Raw genomic sequence first — 6,108 nt, 5'->3', positions numbered from 1 at the left:
TTGGGTTTCTAATGATCCAGTTCCCCAAGGGGTAAACAGTGCTCAGTAGGTAGCTGTTCTATACCTGCCTCCCTTCCTCCCTCCCTCCATCCGAGTTTGGAGTCTCCAGTGTCTGTTGCTCTCATCTTTGTGTTCAAAGGTACCCAGTGTTTAGCTGCTACTTGGAAGTGAGAGCATGCGGTATTTGATTTTCTGTTTTTGCATTAATTTGCTTAAGGTAATGGTTTCAGCTGCATCCACGCTGCTGGGAAGGACATCCTTTTCTACGGCTACGTAAGCCCCTCCTTGTGGACAGCCTTTAGCATCCCGGCTGCTGTGTAAGGTGGCTTTCTGCAGATCTCTACCGTAGCCCTTGATGGGCCGATTAGAGCTCTCCTCCCACAGGCAATCTTATTTCTGTCTGTAAGGGTTTGGTCAGTGGATACTGCAGCCCCCCTAGGAATACCAGGTGGAATGCTAGACCCAGGCCGTGGGGTCTCTGCCTCACATTGACTTTGTCCTGGAGGGAGCCGGCTCACAGGGACATGACTGTGACTCACCTGGGCACATCTTTGGCCCCTGCCCCTTCCTCTGCTTCACCTCTGCAATTGGAACCCTACTTCTCAAGGCTGAGTGGGGTGCCTTGCCTCCTGGCATCTTTCACTGTTGCCAACCAAAGATGGTCTCCCTGGACACCCACAGCACTGTGTACCTCTCAAGGCCTGGGCCAAATCCTGCCCCTGGTTGACAGTTTATTTGCAGACATGCCTGGTCTCCCCTATTGCGTCATTTCGTCCTCTCAGACCAGCACAGCATTGATCTACACTGTGCTGTGTTCACAGCAGGCGCTTAACTTGAAACACTGAAAATGGCTGGGGGCGGTGGCTCACACCTGTAGTCCCAGCACTTTGGGAGGCCAAGGTGGGTGGATCACTTGAGCCCAGGAGTTCAAGATCAGCCTGGGCAATATGGCCAAACTCCATTTCTACAAAAATTAGCTGGGTGTGATGGAGTGCACTTGTAGTCCCAGCTACTCAGAAGGCTGAGGCAGGAGAATTGCTTGAACCTGGGAGGCGGAAGCTGCAGCTGAGATTGCACCATTGCACTCACTCTGGCACTCCAGCCTGGGTAACTGAGCGAGACTCTGTCTCAAAAAAAAAAAAAAAAAAAGAAAGAAAAAAGAAAAGATAAAAAGATTGAAAGCAGAGGTGGCGGGGGCAGGTGGAGTGGAAGAAATCCCCTTATGTAAATAGAAAATGTAAAAAAAAAATTAGAAAAAAATAAATCCCCCAAACTGCAAATAAACTCTTGCATTGAAATGCTTCACTCCACCGAATCTCAATTTACCTGCACAGCAAGTCTGAGGAGGGCAGCTTCTATTCCTTTCAGGCTTTTACCTTAAATTTCCAGTTAACTTTATCTTAGAACCTCTGGACCAAGAAGATAAAATCCCGCAAGCTGGGTTCTGGTATGTTAGAGGGGAGGGTGGAAAAGTAGGAATGGAGCCGGGGAAGAAAGAACTTGCTGAGAGAACTGGTCTGAAGCAGGAAAAAACGGCATCCCTGCACGATAGCAGAATGGCCCTGGAGCAGGCGGGGGTTCAGGAGCTCCGGCTGGCTGGGTGCCTGACTTCACGGAGGGGCTGAGAAGGACCCTAAATGAGGAGGGAATTGTGCTTTTCTTCCTCTGTTCATTGTGTAAGGATAATTTTTTCATACAGATATAAAAGTGAACACATATTAAAGATTTTTTAAAAAGCTCGCCACTTAAATAGGAAACTAGGCAGTTGTTACTATCTACTGAAAGGAGCAAAGAGGCACGCGTTTATCTGGAATCAGGAATGTTGGTTGATTGTGTGAAGGAAGCAAAACTGGCTTTTCTGGGGAGGAAAGGTCTTCACTCCTCTGGATAGGATTCATTTACGTATCTATAGAAATACTTTGCCTTGCTCTCAGTTATCCATAACCTGCAGCGCTGGAAGATAGAACTCAACACCTGCAGGCTATGCTCTAGAGGCATCTATTTTCCACTGAAGGGCAAACTCTCCCTAAACCACCTTCCAGATTCTACAGTGGAGCCTCTTAGTGGGCAGGAGAGGTCACAGTGCCAGGAAGTCACTGGGCCTCTAGGCTTAGCTTCCTGAGTGTAAAGCATGGCTGATGCCACAGCTGACGGGGCCGTTGTGAGCGTTAATAAGATCATGCTGTTAGGAACCCAGAACATAATAGATACTTAATAAATATCAATGATTGCCACTGTCTTTTTAAGAGACATTAGATGCCACTAGTGGAATGATGATAGCAGAATGAACAAATGTGGAGAACTCATGATCTTTGTAGAGTCAGAAGCACCTGTCCAGGCTCTTAAGGAGTGCAGCCTGTGTGCATTGAGACATATGTCTTGTTCTAGGCTCCTGGTGAGATGACACCTGCCTGATCATCGCCACCGTCTCTGTCTTGATTGTGACGTGGGCAGTCAGGGTGGTTGTGCGCCTTTCTAGGAGCCTGAGTTGAATATATATGTCTCGAGTCACCTAGAGGCAACCCCCCTTAAGAAACTCCTCCATTGAGTGTGTGTATTTGGTTGAAGGTACACTCACACCAGTTACCACAGCCTGGTCTGCCTCCCGTCCTCTACACAGAAGCCAAAATGATCTGGATCACTTTGGAACACGTCAACTGGATCAGGACACCACTTTTATTGTCTTCAATAGCTTATTTGTTTGTTTTTGTAGAGATGGGGTCTCCCTATGTTGCCCAGGCTGGTCTCAGACTCCTGGTCTCAAGTGATCCTCCTGCCTCAGCCTCCCAAAGTGCTGAGATTAAAGGTGTGAGCCACTGCACCAGGCCTAATAGCTTGTTTTGAAATTAAATTCAACCTCCTTCATTTGGTCTCTGAGCCCCTCTTGAGTGAGATTCTTGCCTGTCCCTCCAGGTCCCCGTTCCCCAGTCTTCCCTGGCTGTGCGTTCCTTCTAGGTCCCTCTGACCTCTCAGAGCTCTTGCTCACGCCATTCCCTTTTCCTGTCATTCTGTCTGCTTCTTTGCATTCATCTCCTCAAAAAAGACTTTGCTGGGTCGGGCATGGTGGCTCACGCCTGTAATCTCAGCACTTTGGAAGGCCAAGGTGGACGGGTCACCTGAGGTCAGGAGTTCAAGACCAGCCTAGCTAACATGGTGAAACCCTGTCTCTACTAAAAATACAAAAATTAGCCAGGTGCGGTGGTGGGTGCCTGTAGTCCCAGCTACTGGGGAGGCCGAGGCAGGAGAATTGCTTGAATCCAGGAGGCAGAGGTTGCAGTGAGCCAAGATTGTGCCACTGCACTCCAGCCTGGGCGACAGTGCGAGACTCTGTCTCAACAACAACAAAAAGGACTTTGCTGACTACCCTATTTAAAAGGACTTAGCTGACCACCCTCAATCCTATCACCTGGTTTTCTAAGCCCCATTATGCCTTTTCAAGACCTTATCACAATTTGTATTTTCTTTTCACCCCTCTACTGGTGTCCTGGCTCCATGATCTGTCTGGTTCTGGGCTGTGTTCTGGAGCCATACAGGAGCACTTCCTACATCTTTGTTGAATTATAAAAAGCTCTATGGTTGGCTGAGAGTTCATAGCTTAATGATAGGCCAGATAAATATTCTTTTTCTATTGCTGGGCGGGGGTGTAAACTGATACAGCTTATCTAAAGATAAATTAGGCAGTGTGTAGCCAGAGCCTTAACAATGCTCTGAATGCCTTAATTCCAATTTGAGGAATCTTGTATAAAACGGAGATGTGTGGTACCGTATTGAGAGTAAGATGCAGCCTTTTGGAGAAGGACGCCTAGCAGGAAATGAATGAGCTATCTCACAGTGCAGGTAGAGTCAGCGAAAGCACTCTCAATCTAGAATACTGTGCAGTCATTAACCCCAGGTTTTTGATGTTAAATAAAAAAGGCAGAATTGAAAACTTTATTTAATTTTACCTAAAAATAAATACATGCATGGAAAAACTCCAAAGAAACAATTACTTTCATTTAGGTATATGACTACATAGTGAGATTCAGGGTGATTTTAATTTACTTTTTAATCTCATTTATTCTAAATTTTTTATTTAAGAAAATAGCTCATTTAGAGCTGCAATTTTATAATCAGAATAAAATAGATTGTTTTAAAAAAGAAAGACTCTAGGAATTCAGCCTCATGTTTATGTCTCTGAGATACTCTACCACATCAATTAGATATAAATTGACATCACTTTTTTCCTATAATAAAAGCTATCTAGGCTTCAGTTGGTCAATTAAATAGTCCCCCCAAAAACACCCTCTGAAATGGGATTTTATTGCCTTTTTCTGTCTCCAACTTAAGAAAGTTACTCGATATAGTAGTGTCTCTTCTGGGATTTCTTAAGTTAGTTATTTGTTTATTTGAGTGCCACCTTTTGCAAGAGTAAATAAGCACAAATATGAATGTTATTTCATACACAGTTCCTGCTATGAAGAGGCTTCTAATTCTAAGTCAACTCCGTTCAACCCCAATCCAACCCCAAGTTAAACCTTGCAGCTTTGTGCTAAATTGATGGCCTTGTCCTGCTGGCATTGGCAGGACCAAGAGCTGCCAAGCGTTGCAGCCATGAGCACTCGGGTAGCCTGTCAGGAAAGAGTAAGTAAGGTCAAGTTATTCTTAGCTGAAGTCTAGAAAGCATTAGCTGCCTTGTTGAGACTGGAATGAGAAAGCCATGACCACACTGCCCAAACCATTCTGGGAAGCGTTTCCAGTTCATTGGAACTACTGATAGATTAGTCCCATGATAATTGTGGCTGAACATAGATTACAAATCTCCAGAGGACAGCAACATTATTTTAGCTTACATGGCTGCACACAATACACATTGGAATCTACATACATAAAGTTACAAGGATAGTCTCCTTCCCTCTTTCCTGCTCCTACATGTGACCCCAAGAGCATGGTGACTCTAAGGCTGCCTTTTCCTGTCCCAGAGATGCCACCCTAGAGCCATCAGCTCCAGATGCCCCCGGAGTGAAAGACTATAATGGAGAGAGGCGACGGGGCAGGCCACTGGATGAGGAAAGTTTAACCAAACATAATTCTCAGGTTCTGTCAAATCAGTTAGTGCGAGGTGTGCAGTTGATGGAAAGGCTGTGGAACCCTTCTCTCGAGTGCTGCTGCAGAAAGACGGGCCCTCCCACAGGCGTCCGACCAAGAATTGTGGGCACATCAGAGGCCCCGGCGGGAGCCCTGGGTCCATGAGGAAGAGCTCAAAAGAAAAATCCTACATTTCCAGATCTTCCACAGATAAGTAACATGACCAGAAGGAGCAAGGAAAAGAAAATAAGAAATCATATCTTATTATTTTTTGTCCTATACTCTTCATTCTAGAAAAATGTGAATCAATTAGAACACCACAATTAAACCTGGGTTTATAAAACATCTTTTACTTAAAAACGAGACCTTTCCGGGCCTGTCAACATGGGTGTGTCACACACGAATATACCTAAGTTAAAACATGAAACATGAGTGACAAAACGTTATTGCTGGAGAGCACCTGGCAACTGTTTTACAAGAAATATTACTATCGAAACCACAACAGCTCTCTGCTAGGGCTGAATCCTGGCGAAGCAAGCCCCCGCGGATTAGCTGAGCATTTTGAGTTAGGATATGCAAAATGAACTGGGAGCTGTTTTGGAGGAGCTGACGTAGGGGTGGAGGGCGACACGGGTCTAAAGGGCAGGGGAGGTGACCAGAGGTGGGACAGGGTGACATGGCCAGGGAAACTGTCACAGCCAGGTGGCAAGGGCCTTCAAGAAGGACGTCTCAGAGTCCAACGAGTCAAAGTTGAGGTCATGCTTGCGGCTGTGATGTAAACTTGCCGCCACTTCCGTCTCCTGCAGACCCTTGGGTGAGTTGGCCTTTTTTGAGCAAGGAGACCATGAAAACACAACTTCTCAGGGGGGATTCGCAGAAATCTTAGGGTCATGGGGCCTTTAATAGGGTGTGGAAAGGAGTTCTGAGCAATCCTAGCTAGAGCTCAAGGCAGGCCCCAGTAGACGCCTGGGTTACACAAGACTATTAACATCAAGGAGCTTCATATACATATAAACACATTCTTCCCTGTACCATTACCTCAAA

The sequence above is a fragment of the Chlorocebus sabaeus genome, chromosome 3 (assembly GCF_047675955.1).
Source record: "Chlorocebus sabaeus isolate Y175 chromosome 3, mChlSab1.0.hap1, whole genome shotgun sequence".
Lineage (NCBI taxonomy): Eukaryota > Metazoa > Chordata > Mammalia > Primates > Cercopithecidae > Chlorocebus > Chlorocebus sabaeus.
Note: the sequence above shows the minus strand (reverse complement) of the source record.